General features: G+C 41.4%; 5 pseudogenes; all 5 read left to right on the top strand.

Annotated features, from left to right (window-relative positions):
* Positions 1-1,093: 1,093 nt before the first annotated feature.
* On the top strand, positions 1,094-1,196 carry LOC130337331 (U2 spliceosomal RNA; annotated as a pseudogene).
* A 6,378-nt stretch (positions 1,197-7,574) lies between these two features.
* Positions 7,575-7,677, top strand: LOC130337330 (U2 spliceosomal RNA; annotated as a pseudogene).
* A 1,547-nt stretch (positions 7,678-9,224) lies between these two features.
* On the top strand, positions 9,225-9,327 carry LOC130337332 (U2 spliceosomal RNA; annotated as a pseudogene).
* Positions 9,328-10,858: 1,531 nt separating this feature from the next.
* Positions 10,859-10,961, top strand: LOC130337350 (U2 spliceosomal RNA; annotated as a pseudogene).
* Positions 10,962-14,030: 3,069 nt separating this feature from the next.
* Positions 14,031-14,133, top strand: LOC130337333 (U2 spliceosomal RNA; annotated as a pseudogene).
* Positions 14,134-19,186: the final 5,053 nt, after the last annotated feature.

Raw genomic sequence — 19,186 nt, forward strand, 5'->3', positions numbered from 1 at the left:
GTAATATAGTGTATCCATCTGCTGGTGGTATTGAATAAGCAATAGTGCAATGATAGGGTCTGAAAAAGAAGAAAAATAAGAAGCAGCAGCATAGGAAAAAAGGAGGAAAGAAGGAAAACATGGAGAGAAGAAAAAAAGAAGGTTAAAAAAAAGGTGAAAACATCTTTAAAAAAGTATTTCCATCTCTCTCTCTCTCTATATATGTATATATATATATATATATATATATATATTTAAAAGAAAAAAAAATTATATATATATATATATATATATATATATACATATAGAAAGAGAGAAAGAGATAGAGAGAGAGATAGATAGATAGATAGATAGATAGATACATACATATATACATACATACATACATATGTGTGTATTGTTGGAGTTGCAAACATGGGTGCACTTGACAAACTCAGTGCGGCTATTCCCCATTGAAAGATTGTTGCATCCAGGACCCTTAGCACTGTGATATGCTACTCAATACCACTGGCATGGCCAGGTGTAAACAACATCTGACCTTTGTTGTGTATGTAACCATGGAGATTGTGATGTCACCTAGGCCCACCAAAGAACAGCCTTGTCAGAAGCAGCACTGCCATGAGCAGAAGCAGCAGATCCATAGGTTTTCAAATAAGCTGGATTTAACCAAGACAAGTGAGTCCAATAGGATGCAGGTATGTCCTCTATCCTTACAGCTTCCCGTGGCTGTTGGTTTTATACCGTTTGGGGACAGCCAAGGAGGCGTCAGCAGGCAACACAGGTAAGTGTGTGCTTGTGTGTGTGTGTGTGTGTGTGTGTGTTTCCTATGCAGATCCTAAACCCAGTATCAAATGCAAGTAGGAGGAGTAAGAAGGGTTCCTGCCAAAGCCAGGTTATGGATTGCATTTAAAAATGGTCCATCAGAGTGAAATGGACTCCCATCTTCCTGCTTAGCAATAATGATATGGGTTTAGGGTCTGCTGTGTGTACTGGTGGGTGACTGCCACCCAGCCAGAGTGTGTATGGGAGGCTGCCAGCCAGCCTCCCTTCCTACAAGTAGTGATGGTGCATGTGAAGGGGACAGCGTTGGTTCCTCCCCTTTCACAGTTATCACTTCTCATTCTTCCTTTTGGCTGGTATCAAATGTGGTGTCTGTTTATATCAGTTTAATATCTGATATGTCCCCTATCTGGTAGCATATATTAAATGCACCACCAGGGTTCAGTGTTGGAAAGAAAGATTACCTGTTTATTTGCTGCAGCTGCTTGCTGGCTAGTCCAGTGGGCCCCTACTGCAGGCAAAAGACAATAGGTGGTGCCGCTTGTGTCTGGCCCCTGTTGGAGCGACCAGGCACAGGACTGCTGCTGCTGAATGTCCTCTTTAATTGAATAAGCTCAGCAACCAGCACACCTGTGCAGGTTGGACATGACATGATAAGTAGCTGTCTTTCAGGTAGTGGGTGCTGTATCTTGTTAATTGACATGGGGGTGTCATTGCTGTTGATTGACCATGCATTGGTACTGTGGTATTGGAATAATTAAAACAAATGTTGCCAGCCAGCCATCCATTGCAATAATGGATAGGACATCAGCTATGAGGCATTTGTTTGTACAAACTGCTGCTCACGACTAATGTTGTAATATAGTGTCTCCATCTGCTGGTGGTATTGAATAAGCAATAGTGCAATGATAGGGTCTGAAAAAGGAGTAAAATAAGAAGCAGCAGCATAGGAAAAAAGGAGGAAAGAAGGAAAACATGGAGAGAAGAAAAAAAGAAGGTAAAAAAAAGGTGAAAACATGTTTAAAAAAGTATTTCCATCTCTCTCTCTCTCTATATATGTATATATATATATATATATATATATATATATATATATATATATTTAAAAGAAAAAAAAATTATATATATATATATATATATATATATATATATACATATAGAGAAAGAGATAGATAGATAGATAGATAGATACACATACATACATACATACATACATACATACATACAACATACATACATACATACATATGTGTGTATTGTTGGAGTTGCAAACATGGGTGCACTTGACAAACTCAGTGCGGCTATTCCCCATTGAAAGATTGTTGCATCCAGGACCCTTAGCACTGTGATATGCTACTCAATACCACTGGCATGGCCAGGTGTAAACAACATCTGACCTTTGTTGTGTATGTAACCATGGAGATTGTGATGTCACCTAGGCCCACCAAAGAACAGCCTTGTCAGAAGCAGCACTGCCATGATCAGAAGCAGCAGCACCATAAGTTTTCAAATAAGCTGGATTTAACCAAGACAAGTGAGTCCAATAGGATGCAGGTATGTCCTCTATCCTTACAGCTTCCCGTGGCTGTTGGTTTTATACCGTTTGGGGACAGCCAAGGAGGCGTCAGCAGGCAACACAGGTAAGTGTGTGCTTGTGTGTGTGTGTGTGTGTGTGTGTGTGTATTTCCTATGCAGATCCTAAACCCAGTATCAAATGCAAGTAGGAGGAGTAAGAAGGGTTCCTGCCAAAGCCAGGTTATGGATTGCATTTAAAAATGGTCCATCAGAGTGAAATGGACTCCCATCTTCCTGCTTAGCAATAATGATATGGGTTTAGGGCCTGCTGTGTGTACTGGTGGGTGACTGCCACCCAGCCAGAGTGTGTATGGGAGGCTGCCAGCCAGCCTACCTTCCTACAAGTAGTGATGGTGCATGTGAAGGGGACAGCGTTGGTTCCTCCCCTTTCACAGTTATCACTTCTCATTCTTCCTTTTGGCTGGTATCAAATGTGGTGTCTGTTTATATCAGTTTACTATCTGATATGTCCCCTATCTGGTAGCATATATTAAGTGCACCACCAGGGTTCAGTGTTGGAAAGAAAGATTACCTGTTTATTTACTGCTGCAGCTGCTTGCTGGTTAGTCCAGTGGCCCCCTACTGCAGGCAAAAGACAATAGGTGGTGCCGCTTGTGTCTGGCCCCTGTTGGAGCGACCAGGCACAGGACTGCTGCTGCTGAATGTCCTCTTTAATTGAATAAGCTCAGCAACCAGCACACCTGTGCAGGTTGGACATGACATGATAGGTAGCTGTCTTCCAGGTAGTGGGTGCTGAATCTTGTTAATTGACATGGGGGTGTCATTGCTGTTGATTGACCATGCATTGGTACTGTGGTATTGGAATAATAAAAACAAATGTTGCCAGCCAACCATCCATTGCAATAATGGATAGGACATCAGCTATGAGGCATTTGTTTGTACAAACTGCTGCTCACAACTAATGTTGTAATATAGTGTCTCCATCTGCTGGTGGTATTGAATAAGCAATAGTGCAATGATAGGGTCTGAAAAAGAAGAAAAATAAGAAGCAGCAGCATAGGAAAAAAGGAGGAAAGAAGGAAAACATGGAGAGAAGAAAAAAAGAAGGTTAAAAAAAAAGGTGAAAACATGTTTAAAAAAGTATTTCCATCTCTCTCTCTCTCTATATATGTATATATATATATATATATTTAAAAGAAAAAAAATTATATATATATATATATATATATATATATATATACATATAGAAAGAGAGAAAGAGATAGATAGATAGATAGATACATACATACATACATATGTGTGTATTGTTGGAGTTGCAAACATGGGTGCACATGACAAACTCAGTGCGGCTATTCCCCATTGAAAGATTGTTGCATCCAGGACCCTTAGCACTGTGATATGCTACTCAATACCACTGGCATGGCCAGGTGTAAACAACATCTGACCTTTGTTGTGTATGTAACCATGGAGATTGTGATGTCACCTAGGCCCACCAAAGAACAGCCTTGTCAGAAGCAGCACTGCCATGAGCAGAAGCAGCAGATCCATAGGTTTTCAAATAAGCTGGATTTAACCAAGACAAGTGAGTCCAATAGGATGCAGGTATGTCCTCTATCCTTACAGCTTCCCGTGGCTGTTGGTTTTATACCGTTTGGGGACAGCCAAGGAGGCGTCAGCAGGCAACACAGGTAAGTGTGTGCTTGTGTGTGTGTGTGTGTGTTTCCTATGCAGATCCTAAACCCAGTATCAAATGCAAGTAGGAGGAGTAAGAAGGGTTCCTGCCAAAGCCAGGTTATGGATTGCATTTAAAAATGGTCCATCAGAGTGAAATGGACTCCCATCTTCCTGCTTAGCAATAATGATATGGGTTTAGGGTCTGCTGTGTGTACTGGTGGGTGACTGCCACCCAGCCAGAGTGTGTATGGGAGGCTGCCAGCCAGCCTCCCTTCCTACAAGTAGTGATGGTGCATGTGAAGGGGACAGCGTTGGTTCCTCCCCTTTCACAGTTATCACTTCTCATTCTTCCTTTTGGCTGGTATCAAATGTGGTGTCTGTTTATATCAGTTTAATATCTGATATGTCTCCTATCTGGTAGCATATATTAAGTGCACCACCAGGGTTCAGTGTTGGAAAGAAAGATTACCTGTTTATTTGCTGCAGCTGCTTGCTGGCTAGTCCAGTGGGCCCCTACTGCAGGCAAAAGACAATAGGTGGTGCTGCTTGTGTCTGGCCCCTGTTGGAGCGACCAGGCACAGGACTGCTGCTGCTGAATGTCCTCTTTAATTGAATAAGCTCAGCAACCAGCACACCTGTGCAGGTTGGACATGACATGATAGGTAGCTGTCTTTCAGGTAGTGGGTGCTGAATCTTGTTAATTGACCATGCATTGGTACTGTGGTATTGGAATAATTAAAACAAATGTTGCCAGCCAGCCATCCATCCATTGCAATAATGGATAGGACATCAGCTATGAGGCATTTGTTTGTACAAACTGCTGCTCACAACTAATGTTGTAATATAGTGTCTCCATCTGCTGGTGGTATTGAATAAGCAATAGTGCAATGATAGGGTCTGAAAAAGAAGAAAAATAAGAAGCAGCAGCATAGGAAAAAAGGAGGAAAGAAGGAAAACATGGAGAGAAGAAAAAAAGAAGGTAAAAAAAAGGTGAAAACATGTTTAAAAAAGTATTTCCATCTCTCTCTCTCTCTATATATGTATATATATATATATATATATATATATATATATATATATATATATTTAAAAGAAAAAAAAATTATATATATATATATATATACATATAGAGACAGAGAAAGAGATAGATAGATAGATAGATAGATAGATACACATAGATACACATACATACATACATACATACATACATACATACATACATACATACATATATATGTGTGTATTGTTGGAGTTGCAAACATGGGTGCACTTGACAAACTCAGTGCGGCTATTCCCCATTGAAAGATTGTTGCATCCAGGACCCTTAGCACTGTGATATGCTACTCAATACCACTGGCATGGCCAGGTGTAAACAACATCTGACCTTTGTTGTGTATGTAACCATGGAGATTGTGATGTCACCTAGGCCCACCAAAGAACAGCCTTGTCAGAAGCAGCACTGCCATGATCAGAAGCAGCAGCACCATACGTTTTCAAATAAGCTGGATTTAACCAAGACAAGTGAGTCCAATAGGATGCAGGTATGTCCTCTATCCTTACAGCTTCCCGTGGCTGTTGGTTTTATACCGTTTGGGGACAGCCAAGGAGGCGTCAGCAGACAACACAGGTAAGTGTGTGCTTGTGTGTGTGTGTGTGTGTGTGTGTGTGTGTGTGTGTGTGTGTTTCCTATGCAGATCCTAAACCCAGTATCAAATGCAAGTAGGAGGAGTAAGAAGGGTTCCTGCCAAAGCCAGGTTATGGATTGCATTTAAAAATGGTCCATCAGAGTGAAATGGACTCCCATCTTCCTGCTTAGCAATAATGATATGGGTTTAGGGCCTGCTGTGTGTACTGGTGGGTGACTGCCACCCAGCCAGAGTGTGTATGGGAGGCTGCCAGCCAGCCTACCTTCCTACAAGTAGTGATGGTGCATGTGAAGGGGACAGCGTTGGTTCCTCCTCTTTCACAGTTATCACTTCTCATTCTTCCTTTTGGCTGGTATCAAATGTGGTGTCTGTTTATATCAGTTTACTATCTGATATGTCCCCTATCTGGTAGCATATATTAAGTGCACCACCAGGGTTCAGTGTTGGAAAGAAAGATTACCTGTTTATTTACTGCTGCAGCTGCTTGCTGGCTAGTCCAGTGGGCCCCTACTGCAGGCAAAAGACAATAGGTGGTGCCGCTTGTGTCTGGCCCCTGTTGGAGCGACCAGGCACAGGACTGCTGCTGCTGAATGTCCTCTTTAATTGAATAAGCTCAGCAACCAGCACACCTGTGCAGGTTGGACATGACATGATAGGTAGCTGTCTTTCAGGTAGTGGGTGCTGAATCTTGTTAATTGACATGGGGGTGTCATTGCTGTTGATTGACCATGCATTGGTACTGTGGTATTGGAATAATAAAAACAAATGTTGCCAGCCAACCATCCATTGCAATAATGGATAGGACATCAGCTATGAGGCATTTGTTTGTACAAACTGCTGCTCACAACTAATGTTGTAATATAGTGTCTCCATCTGCTGGTGGTATTGAATAAGCAATAGTGCAATGATAGGGTCTGAAAAAGAAGAAAAATAAGAAGCAGCAGCATAGGAAAAAAGGAGGAAAGAAGGAAAACATGGAGAGAAGAAAAAAAGAAGGTTAAAAAAAAAAGGTGAAAACATGTTTAAAAAAGTATTTCCATCTCTCTCTCTATATATATGTATATATATATATATATATATAAAAGAAAAAAAATTATATATATATATATATATATATATACATAAAGAGAGAGTGAAAGAGATAGATAGATAGATAGATATAGATAGATACACATAGATACACATAGATACACATAGATACACATACATACATACATACATACATATGTGTGTATTGTTGGAGTTGCAAACATGGGTGCACTTGACAAACTCAGTGCGGCTATTCCCCATTGAAAGATTGTTGCATCCAGGACCCTTAGCACTGTGATATGCTACTCAATACCACTGGCATGGCCAGGTGTAAACAACATCTGACCTTTGTTGTGTATGTAACCATGGAGATTGTGATGTCACCTAGGCCCACCAAAGAACAGCCTTGTCAGAAGCAGCACTGCCATGATCAGAAGCAGCAGCACCATAAGTTTTCAAATAAGCTGGATTTAACCAAGACAAGTGAGTCCAATAGGATGCAGGTATGTCCTCTATCCTTACAGCTTCCCGTGGCTGTTGGTTTTATACCGTTTGGGGACAGCCAAGGAGGCGTCAGCAGGCAACACAGGTAAGTGTGTGCTTGTGTGTGTGTGTGTGTGTGTGTGTGTGTGTGTATTTCCTATGCAGATCCTAAACCCAGTATCAAATGCAAGTAGGAGAAGTAAGAAGGGTTCCTGCCAAAGCCAGGTTATGGATTGCATTTAAAAATGGTCCATCAGAGTGAAATGGACTCCCATCTTCCTGCTTAGCAATAATGATATGGGTTTAGGGCCTGCTGTGTGTACTAGTGGGTGACTGCCACCCAGCCAGAGTGTGTATGGGAGGCTGCCAGCCAGCCTCCCTTCCTACAAGTAGTGATGGTGCATGTGAAGGGGACAGCGTTGGTTCCTCCCCTTTCACAGTTATCACTTCTCATTCTTCCTTTTGGCTGGTATCAAATGTGGTGTCTGTTTATATCAGTTTAATATCTGATATGTTCCCTATCTGGTAGCATATATTAAGTGCACCACCAGGGTTCAGTGTTGGAAAGAAAGATTACCTGTTTATTTGCTGCTGCTGCAGCTGCTTGCTGGCTAGTCCAGTGGGCCCCTACTGCAGGCAAAAGACAATAGGTGGTGCCGCTTGTGTCTGGCCCCTGTTGGAGCGACCAGGCACAGGACTGCTGCTGCTGAATGTCCTCTTTAATTGAATAAGCTCAGCAACCAGCACACCTGTGCAGGTTGGACATGACATGATAGGTAGCTGTCTTTCAGGTAGTGGGTGCTGAATCTTGTTAATTGACATGGGGGTGTCATTGCTGTTGATTGACCATGCATTGGTACTGTGGTATTGGAATAATTAAAACAAATGTTGCCAGCCAACCATCCATTGCAATAATGGATAGGACATCAGCTATGAGGCATTTGTTTGTACAAACTGCTGCTCACAACTAATGTTGTAATATAGTGTCTCCATCTGCTGGTGGTATTGAATAAGCAATAGTGCAATGATAGGGTCTGAAAAAGAAGAAAAATAAGAAGCAGCAGCATAGGAAAAAAGGAGGAAAACATGGAGAGAAGAAAAAAAGAAGGTTAAAAAAAAAGGTGAAAACATGTTTAAAAAAGTATTTCCATCTCTCTTTCTCTCTATATATGTATGTATATATATATATATATATATATATATATATATATATATATATAAAAGAAAAAAAAATTATATATATATATATATATACATAAAGAGAGAGTGAAAGAGATAGATAGATATAGATAGATACACATAGATACACATAGATACACATAGATACACATAGATACACATACATACATACATACATACATACATACATACATACATATGTGTGTATTGTTGGAGTTGCAAACATGGGTGCACTTGACAAACTCAGTGCGGCTATTCCCCATTGAAAGATTGTTGCATCCAGGACCCTTAGCACTGTGATATGCTACTCAATACCACTGGCATGGCCAGGTGTAAACAACATCTGACCTTTGTTGTGTATGTAACCATGGAGATTGTGATGTCACCTAGGCCCACCAAAGAACAGCCTTGTCAGAAGCAGCACTGCCATGATCAGAAGCAGCAGCACCATAAGTTTTCAAATAAGCTGGATTTAACCAAGACAAGTGAGTCCAATAGGATGCAGGTATGTCCTCTATCCTTACAGCTTCCCGTGGCTGTTGGTTTTATACCGTTTGGGGACAGCCAAGGAGGCGTCAGCAGGCAACACAGGTAAGTGTGTGCTTGTGTGTGTGTGTGTGTGTGTTTCCTATGCAGATCCTAAACCCAGTATCAAATGCAAGTAGGAGGAGTAAGAAGGGTTCCTGCCAAAGCCAGGTTATGGATTGCATTTAAAAATGGTCCATCAGAGTGAAATGGACTCCCATCTTCCTGCTTAGCAATAATGATATGGGTTTAGGGCCTGCTGTGTGTACTGGTGGGTGACTGCCACCCAGCCAGAGTGTGTATGGGAGGCTGCCAGCCAGCCTACCTTCCTACAAGTAGTGATGGTGCATGTGAAGGGGACAGCGTTGGTTCCTCCCCTTTCACAGTTATCACTTCTCATTCTTCCTTTTGGCTGGTATCAAATGTGGTGTCTGTTTATATCAGTTTAATATCTGATATGTCCCCTATCTGGTAGCATATATTAAATGCACCACCAGGGTTCAGTGTTGGAAAGAAAGATTACCTGTTTATTTGCTGCAGCTGCTTGCTGGCTAGTCCAGTGGGCCCCTACTGCAGGCAAAAGACAATAGGTGGTGCCGCTTGTGTCTGGCCCCTGTTGGAGCGACCAGGCACAGGACTGCTGCTGCTGAATGTCCTCTTTAATTGAATAAGCTCAGCAACCAGCACACCTGTGCAGGTTGGACATGACATGATAGGTAGCTGTCTTTCAGGTAGTGGGTGCTGAATCTTGTTAATTGACATGGGGGTGTCATTGCTGTTGATTGACCATGCATTGGTACTGTGGTATTGGAATAATTAAAACAAATGTTGCCAGCCAGCCATCCATTGCAATAATGGATAGGACATCAGCTATGAGGCATTTGTTTGTACAAACTGCTGCTCACGACTAATGTTGTAATATAGTGTCTCCATCTGCTGGTGGTATTGAATAAGCAATAGTGCAATGATAGGGTCTGAAAAAGGAGTAAAATAAGAAGCAGCAGCATAGGAAAAAAGGAGGAAAGAAGGAAAACATGGAGAGAAGAAAAAAAGAAGGTAAAAAAAAGGTGAAAACATGTTTAAAAAAGTATTTCCATCTCTCTCTCTCTCTATATATGTATATATATATATATATATATATATATATATATATATTTAAAAGAAAAAAAAGATTATATATATATATATATATATATATATATATATATATATACATATAGAGAGAGAGAAAGAGATAGATAGATAGATAGATAGATACACATACATACATACATACATACATACAACATACATACATACATACATATGTGTGTATTGTTGGAGTTGCAAACATGGGTGCACTTGACAAACTCAGTGCGGCTATTCCCCATTGAAAGATTGTTGCATCCAGGACCCTTAGCACTGTGATATGCTACTCAATACCACTGGCATGGCCAGGTGTAAACAACATCTGACCTTTGTTGTGTATGTAACCATGGAGATTGTGATGTCACCTAGGCCCACCAAAGAACAGCCTTGTCAGAAGCAGCACTGCCATGAGCAGAAGCAGCAGATCCATAGGTTTTCAAATAAGCTGGATTTAACCAAGACAAGTGAGTCCAATAGGATGCAGGTATGTCCTCTATCCTTACAGCTTCCCGTGGCTGTTGGTTTTATACCGTTTGGGGACAGCCAAGGAGGCGTCAGCAGGCAACACAGGTAAGTGTGTGCTTGTGTGTGTGTGTGTGTGTGTGTTTCCTATGCAGATCCTAAACCCAGTATCAAATGCAAGTAGGAGGAGTAAGAAGGGTTCCTGCCAAAGCCAGGTTATGGATTGCATTTAAAAATGGTCCATCAGAGTGAAATGGACTCCCATCTTCCTGCTTAGCAATAATGACATGGGTTTAGGGTCTGCTGTGTGTACTGGTGGGTGACTGCCACCCAGCCAGAGTGTGTATGGGAGGCTGCCAGCCAGCCTCCCTTCCTACAAGTAGTGATGGTGCATGTGAAGGGGACAGCGTTGGTTCCTCCCCTTTCACAGTTATCACTTCTCATTCTTCCTTTTGGCTGGTATCAAATGTGGTGTCTGTTTATATCAGTTTAATATCTGATATGTCTCCTATCTGGTAGCATATATTAAATGCACCACCAGGGTTCAGTGTTGAAAGAAAGATTACCTGTTTATTTGCTGCAGCTGCTTGCTGGCTAGTCCAGTGGGCCCCTACTGCAGGCAAAAGACAATAGATGGTGCCGCTTGTGTCTGGCCCCTGTTGGAGCGACCAGGCACAGGACTGCTGCTGCTGAATGTCCTCTTTAATTGAATAAGCTCAGCAACCAGCACACCTGTGCAGGTTGGACATGACATGATAGGTAGCTGTCTTTCAGGTAGTGGGTGCTGAATCTTGTTAATTGACATGGGGGTGTCATTGCTGTTGATTGACCATGCATTGGTACTGTGGTATTGGAATAATTAAAACAAATGTTGCCAGCCAGCCATTCCTTGCAATAATGGATAGGACATCAGCTATGAGGCATTTGTTTGTACAAACTGCTGCTCACGACTAATGTTGTAATATAGTGTCTCCATCTGCTGGTGGTATTGAATAAGCAATAGTGCAATGATAGGGTCTGAAAAAGGAGTAAAATAAGAAGCAGCAGCATAGGAAAAAAGGAGGAAAGAAGGAAAACATGGAGAGAAGAAGAAAAGAAGGTATAAAAAAGGTGAAAACATGTTTAAAAAAGTATTTCCATCTCTCTCTATATATGTATATATATATATATATATATATATATATTTAAAAGAAAAAAAAAAAAATATATATATATATATATATATATATATACATATAGAGAGAGAGAGAAAGAGATAGATAGATAGATACACATACATACATACATACATACATACATACATACAACATACATACATACATACATATGTGTGTATTGTTGGAGTTGCAAACATGGGTGCACTTGACAAACTCAGTGCGGCTATTCCCCATTGAAAGATTGTTGCATCCAGGACCCTTAGCACTGTGATATGCTACTCAATACCACTGGCATGGCCAGGTGTAAACAACATCTGACCTTTGTTGTGTATGTAACCATGGAGATTGTGATGTCACCTAGGCCCACCAAAGAACAGCCTTGTCAGAAGCAGCACTGCCATGATCAGAAGCAGCAGCACCATAAGTTTTCAAATAAGCTGGATTTAACCAAGACAAGTGAGTCCAATAGGATGCAGGTATGTCCTCTATCCTTACAGCTTCCCGTGGCTGTTGGTTTTATACCGTTTGGGGACAGCCAAGGAGGCGTCAGCAGGCAACACAGGTAAGTGTGTGCTTGTGTGTGTGTGTGTGTGTGTGTTTCCTATGCAGATCCTAAACCCAGTATCAAATGCAAGTAGGAGGAGTAAGAAGGGTTCCTGCCAAAGCCAGGTTATGGATTGCATTTAAAAATGGTCCATCAGAGTGAAATGGACTCCCATCTTCCTGCTTAGCAATAATGATATGGGTTTAGGGCCTGCTGTGTGTACTGGTGGGTGACTGCCACCCAGCCAGAGTGTGTATGGGAGGCTGCCAGCCAGCCTACCTTCCTACAAGTAGTGATGGTGCATGTGAAGGGGACAGCGTTGGTTCCTCCCCTTTCACAGTTATCACTTCTCATTCTTCCTTTTGGCTGGTATCAAATGTGGTGTCTGTTTATATCAGTTTACTATCTGATATGTCCCCTATCTGGTAGCATATATTAAGTGCACCACCAGGGTTCAGTGTTGGAAAGAAAGATTACCTGTTTATTTACTGCTGCAGCTGCTTGCTGGCTAGTCCAGTGGGCCCCTACTGCAGGCAAAAGACAATAGGTGGTGCCGCTTGTGTCTGGCCCCTGTTGGAGCGACCAGGCACAGGACTGCTGCTGCTGAATGTCCTCTTTAATTGAATAAGCTCAGCAACCAGCACACCTGTGCAGGTTGGACATGACATGATAGGTAGCTGTCTTTCAGGTAGTGGGTGCTGAATCTTGTTAATTGACATGGGGGTGTCATTGCTGTTGATTGACCATGCATTGGTACTGTGGTATTGGAATAATTAAAACAAATGTTGCCAGCCAACCATCCATTGCAATAATGGATAGGACATCAGCTATGAGGCATTTGTTTGTACAAACTGCTGCTCACAACTAATGTTGTAATATAGTGTCTCCATCTGCTGGTGGTATTGAATAAGCAATAGTGCAATGATAGGGTCTGAAAAAGAAGAAAAATAAGAAGCAGCAGCATAGGAAAAAAGGAGGAAAGAAGGAAAACATGGAGAGAAGAAAAAAAGAAGGTTAAAAAAAAAGGTGAAAACATGTTTAAAAAAGTATTTCCATCTCTCTCTCTCTCTCTATAAATATATATATATATATATATATATACATATAGAAAGAGAGAAAGAGATAGATAGATAGATAGATAGATAGATAGATACATACATACATACATACATACATACATACATACATATGTGTGTATTGTTGGAGTTGCAAACATGGGTGCACTTGACAAACTCAGTGCGGCTATTCCCCATTGAAAGATTGTTGCATCCAGGACCCTTAGCACTGTGATATGCTACTCAATACCACTGGCATGGCCAGGTGTAAACAACATCTGACCTTTGTTGTGTATGTAACCATGGAGATTGTGATGTCACCTAGGCCCACCAAAGAACAGCCTTGTCAGAAGCAGCACTGCCATGAGCAGAAGCAGCAGATCCATAGGTTTTCAAATAAGCTGGATTTAACCAAGACAAGTGAGTCCAATAGGATGCAGGTATGTCCTCTATCCTTACAGCTTCCCGTGGCTGTTGGTTTTATACCGTTTGGGGACAGCCAAGGAGGCATCAGCAGGCAACACAGGTAAGTGTGTGCTTGTGTGTGTGTGTGTGTGTGTTTCCTATGCAGATCCTAAACCCAGTATCAAATGCAAGTAGGAGGAGTAAGAAGGGTTCCTGCCAAAGCCAGGTTATGGATTGCATTTAAAAATGGTCCATCAGAGTGAAATGGACTCCCATCTTCCTGCTTAGCAATAATGATATGGGTTTAGGGTCTGCTGTGTGTACTGGTGGGTGACTGCCACCCAGCCAGAGTGTGTATGGGAGGCTGCCAGCCAGCCTCCCTTCCTACAAGTAGTGATGGTGCATGTGAAGGGGACAGCTTTGGTTCCTCCCCTTTCACAGTTATCACTTCTCATTCTTCCTTTTGGCTGGTATCAAATGTGGTGTCTGTTTATATCAGTTTAATATCTGATATGTCCCCTATCTGGTAGCATATATTAAATGCACCACCAGGGTTCAGTGTTGGAAAGAAAGATTACCTGTTTATTTGCTGCAGCTGCTTGCTGGCTAGTCCAGTGGGCCCCTACTGCAGGCAAAAGACAATAGGTGGTGCCGCTTGTGTCTGGCCCCTGTTGGAGCGACCAGGCACAGGACTGCTGCTGCTGAATGTCCTCTTTAATTGAATAAGCTCAGCAACCAGCACACCTGTGCAGGTTGGACATGACATGATAGGTAGCTGTCTTTCAGGTAGTGGGTGCTGAATCTTGTTAATTGACATGGGGGTGTCATTGCTGTTGATTGACCATGCATTGGTACTGTGGTATTGGAATAATTAAAACAAATGTTGCCAGCCAGCCATTCCTTGCAATAATGGATAGGACATCAGCTATGAGGCATTTGTTTGTACAAACTGCTGCTCACGACTAATGTTGTAATATAGTGTCTCCATCTGCTGGTGGTATTGAATAAGCAATAGTGCAATGATAGGGTCTGAAAAAGGAGTAAAATAAGAAGCAGCAGCATAGGAAAAAAGGAGGAAAGAAGGAAAACATGGAGAGAAGAAGAAAAGAAGGTAAAAAAAAGGTGAAAACATGTTTAAAAAAGTATTTCCATCTCTCTCTATATATGTATATATATAGTTACATAGTTAGTATGGTTGAAAAAAGACATACGTCCATCAAGTCCAACCAGGGGATTGAAGGGAAGGATGTAAGGGGATAAGGGAAAGGGATGTAGTTTTATAGTTCTGCATAAGCATTAATGTTATTTTGTTCCAGGAATGTATCTAACCCTGCTTTAAAGCTGTTAATTGTTCCTGCTGTGACCAGTTCCTGAGGTAGACCGTTCCATAAATTCACAGTCCTCACGGTAAAGAAGGCGTGCCGCCCCTTTAGACTAAACCTTTTCTTCTCCAGACGGAGGGAGTGCCCCCTCGTCCTTTGGGGGGGTTTAACCTGGAACAGTTTTTCTCCATATTTTTTGTATGGGCCATTTATATACTTATATACGTTTATCATATCCCCCCTTAAACGTCTCTTCTCAAGACTAAACAATTGTAACTCCTTTAATCGCTCCTCATAGCTAAGATGTTCCATGCCCCATATTAGTTTAGTCGCGCGTCTCTGCACCCTTTCCAACTCCGCAGTGTCCCTTTTATGAACAGGCGACCAAAACTGAACAGCATATTCCAGGTGAGGCCGTACCAATGCTTTATAAAGGGGGAGTATTATGTCCCTGCCCCTCGAGTCCATGCCTCTTTTTATACATGACAATATCCTGCCGGCTTTGGAAGCAGCAGCCTGACATTGCATGCTATTCTGTAATCTACAAGTACACCCAGATCCTTCTCTACCAGTGACTCTGACAGTTTAATCCCCCCTAAGACATACGATGCATTCAGGTTATTAGTACCCAGATGCATAACTTTACATTTATCCACATTGAACCTCATTTGCCAAGTGGATGCCCAGACACTTAGTCTATCCAAGTCATCTTGTAACTTATGCACATCCTCTATAGACTGTACCGTGCTACAAAGCTTGGTGTCATCTGCAAAGATAGAAACAGAGCTGTTAATACCATCCTCTATATCATTGATAAATAAATTAAACAGCAGCGGTCCCAGTACTGAACCTTGGGGTACACCACTAATAACCGGGGACCAATCAGAGTACGAATCATTGACCACCACTCTCTGGGTACGATCCATGAGCCAGTGTTCAATCCAGTTACAAACTAAAGTTTCCAAGCCCAAGGACCTTAACTTACCTGTCAGATGTCTGTGAGGGACAGTATCAAACGCTTTGGCAAAATCCAGAAACACTATATCCACAGCCATTCCTCTGTCAAGGCTTCTACTCACCTCTTCATAAAAGCAAATTAGATTGGTTTGACAACTTCTATCCTTAGTAAACCCATGCTGGCTATCACTTATAATACTATTATCCCCTATGTATTCCTGTATGTAATCCCTTATAAGTCCTTCAAACAATTTACCCACAATGCACGTTAGACTTACCGGTCTATAATTGCCTGGCGAAGACCTAGAGCCCTTCTTGAAGATTGGTACCACATTAGCCTTGCGCCAGTCCCTTGGCACAATACCAGACACCAGAGAATCTCTAAATATCATGAACAACGGTACCGATATTACTGAACTTACCTCTCTAAGAACTCTTGGGTGTAGTCCATCCGGCCCTGGAGATTTGCTTACATTTACTTTACTTAACTTACCTTGTACCATCTCTACATTAAGCCAGTTCAATACATTATATGATGTGTTACCAGCACTGACCTGGCCAATGTCAGCTCCTTCTTCCATAGTATATACAGAACTAAAGAACCCATTCAGTAGCTCCGCCTTCTCTTGATCGCCCGTGACAACCTCCCCATTATCATTATTAAGGGGTCCTACATGCTCTGTCCTTGGTTTTTTTGTATTTATATATCTAAAAAAATATTTAGGATTAGTTTTGCTTTCTTCGGCCACCTGTCTCTCATTTTGAATTTTTGCTGTTTTTATTACATTTTTACAGATTTTATTAAGCTCCTTGTACTGTTTAAATGTTATAGCTGACCCATAAGATTTGTATTTTTTGAAGGCTATTTTTTTGTTGTTTATTGCTCTTTTAACCTCATTTGTCAGCCATGTAGGATTTAGTTTTAATCGTTTATATTTGTTCCCCTTTGGTATATATTTAGCTGTATAGTTATTTAGAGTTGATTTAAAGATGTCCCATTTACCTTCTGCATCAGCATTTGAGAACACCTCCCCCCAGTCTATGTCCTGTAGTGCAGCCCTCAACCCAAGGAAGTTTGCCTTTTTAAAGTTATATGTTTTTGCTTTCCCCGTCTGTCTTTGTTTTCTACATTTTAAGTCAAAAGTAACTATATTGTGGTCGCTATTACCAAGGTTTTCCCGCACAGTTACATTACCAACCAGCTCTGCGTTGTTGGAAATGATCAGATCCAACAAGGCATCACTTCTTGTTGGGTCCTCCACAAACTGGCCCAGAAAATTATCCTGCAATAAATTTAGGAATTGTCGCCCCTTTGTAGTTTTAGCCAACCCCGGACCCCAATCTATATCTGGATAGTTAAAATCTCCCATTATTACCACTGTACCTGCCCGGGCGGCCCTCTCTATTTGTTTATACAGCCGACCTTCTATCTCTTCAGTGATATTAGGGGGTCTGTAAATTACACCAAATATTATTTTTTCAGTATTTCCCTCCTTTTGTAATTCTACCCACAGTGATTCCACCTCATCAGAATCATCACACACTATGGCATCGTTCACACTGACTTTCATACCACTTCTTACATACAGACAGACTCCACCACCTTTTCTGTTCATTCTATCCTTGCGAAACAATGTAAACCCCTGCAGATTGACAGCCCAGTCATGCGAGGAGTCCAGCCATGTCTCAGTGACCCCAACTATATCAATATGTTCCTCCAGTATCAAGGCCTCAAGCTCCCCCATTTTATTTGCTAGGCTTCTGGCATTTGTGAACATACACTTTACATTTCCATTAAGTTTTACACATATAGTCTCACTAATGGGATTTTCAGAGTTATTGGGGTTAATGTCATTTTTTGAGTTATAAGGGCTAATTGTACTATTTAAGTTATTGGGGCTAATGGGATTTTTTGAGTTATTGGGTCTAACGTTATTATTTAAGTTATTGGGGCTAATGGGATTTTTTGCGTTATTGCGTCTAACGTTGTTATTTAAGTTATTGGGGCTAACGGTATTTTTTGAGTTAATGGGGCTTATTGTAGTTATTGAGTTATTGGGGCTAATGGAATTTTTTGAATTATTGGGATTACAATTTTTCGGGCTACATTTATTTTTACAGCTGGTTTGTAACGCATGAATCTCCTTATCCACTGTTCTTAACCTCCCCCCACAGGACTCCTCTCCACCCGCCATTATGTCCTGACCCCTCTTACATAGTTACATAGTTACATAGTTAGTACGGTCGAAAAAAGACATATGTCCATCAAGTTCAACCAGGTAATTAAGGGGTAGGGGTGTGGCGCGATATTGGGGAAGGGATGAGATTTTATATTTCTTCATTTTATATTTCTTCATTCTCTCTAACCTATCCATCCCACTGTCTGCTTTCTTTGCTTTATTATCCTCCCCCCACTCACCTAGTTTAAATACATATATATATATATATATATATATAAAAGAAAAAAAAATTATATATATATATATATATATATATATATATATATATACATATAGAGAGAGAGAAAGAGATAGATAGATAGATAGATAGATACACATACATACATACATACATACATACAACATACATACATACATACATATGTGTGTATTGTTGGAGTTGCAAACATGGGTGCACTTGACAAACTCAGTGCGGCTATTCCCCATTGAAAGATTGTTGCATCCAGGACCCTTAGCACTGTGATATGCTACTCAATACCACTGGCATGGCCAGGTGTAAACAACATCTGACCTTTGTTGTGTATGTAACCATGGAGATTGTGATGTCACCTAGGCCCACCAAAGAACAGCCTTGTCAGAAGCAGCACTGCCATGATCAGAAGCAGCAGCACCATAAGTTTTCAAATAAGCTGGATTTAACCAAGACAAGTGAGTCCAATAGGATGCAGGTATGTCCTCTATCCTTACAGCTTCCCGTGGCTGTTGGTTTTATACCGTTTGGGGACAGCCAAGGAGGCGTCAGCAGGCAACACAGGTAAGTGTGTGCTTGTGTGTGTGTGTGTGTGTGTGTGTTTCCTATGCAGATCCTAAACCCAGTATCAAATGCAAGTAGGAGGAGTGAGAAGGGTTCCTGCCAAAGCCAGGTTATGGATTGCATTTAAAAATGGTCCATCAGAGTGAAATGGACTCCCATCTTCCTGCTTAGCAATAATGATATGGGTTTAGGGTCTGCTGTGTGTACTGGTGGGTGACTGCCACCCAGCCAGAGTGTGTATGGGAGGCTGCCAGCCAGCCTCCCTTCCTACAAGTAGTGATGGTGCATGTGAAGGGGACAGCGTTGGTTCCTCCCCTTTCACAGTTATCAC

Source organism: Hyla sarda, unplaced genomic scaffold (assembly GCF_029499605.1).
Source record: "Hyla sarda isolate aHylSar1 unplaced genomic scaffold, aHylSar1.hap1 scaffold_495, whole genome shotgun sequence".
Classification (NCBI taxonomy): Eukaryota; Metazoa; Chordata; class Amphibia; order Anura; family Hylidae; genus Hyla; species Hyla sarda.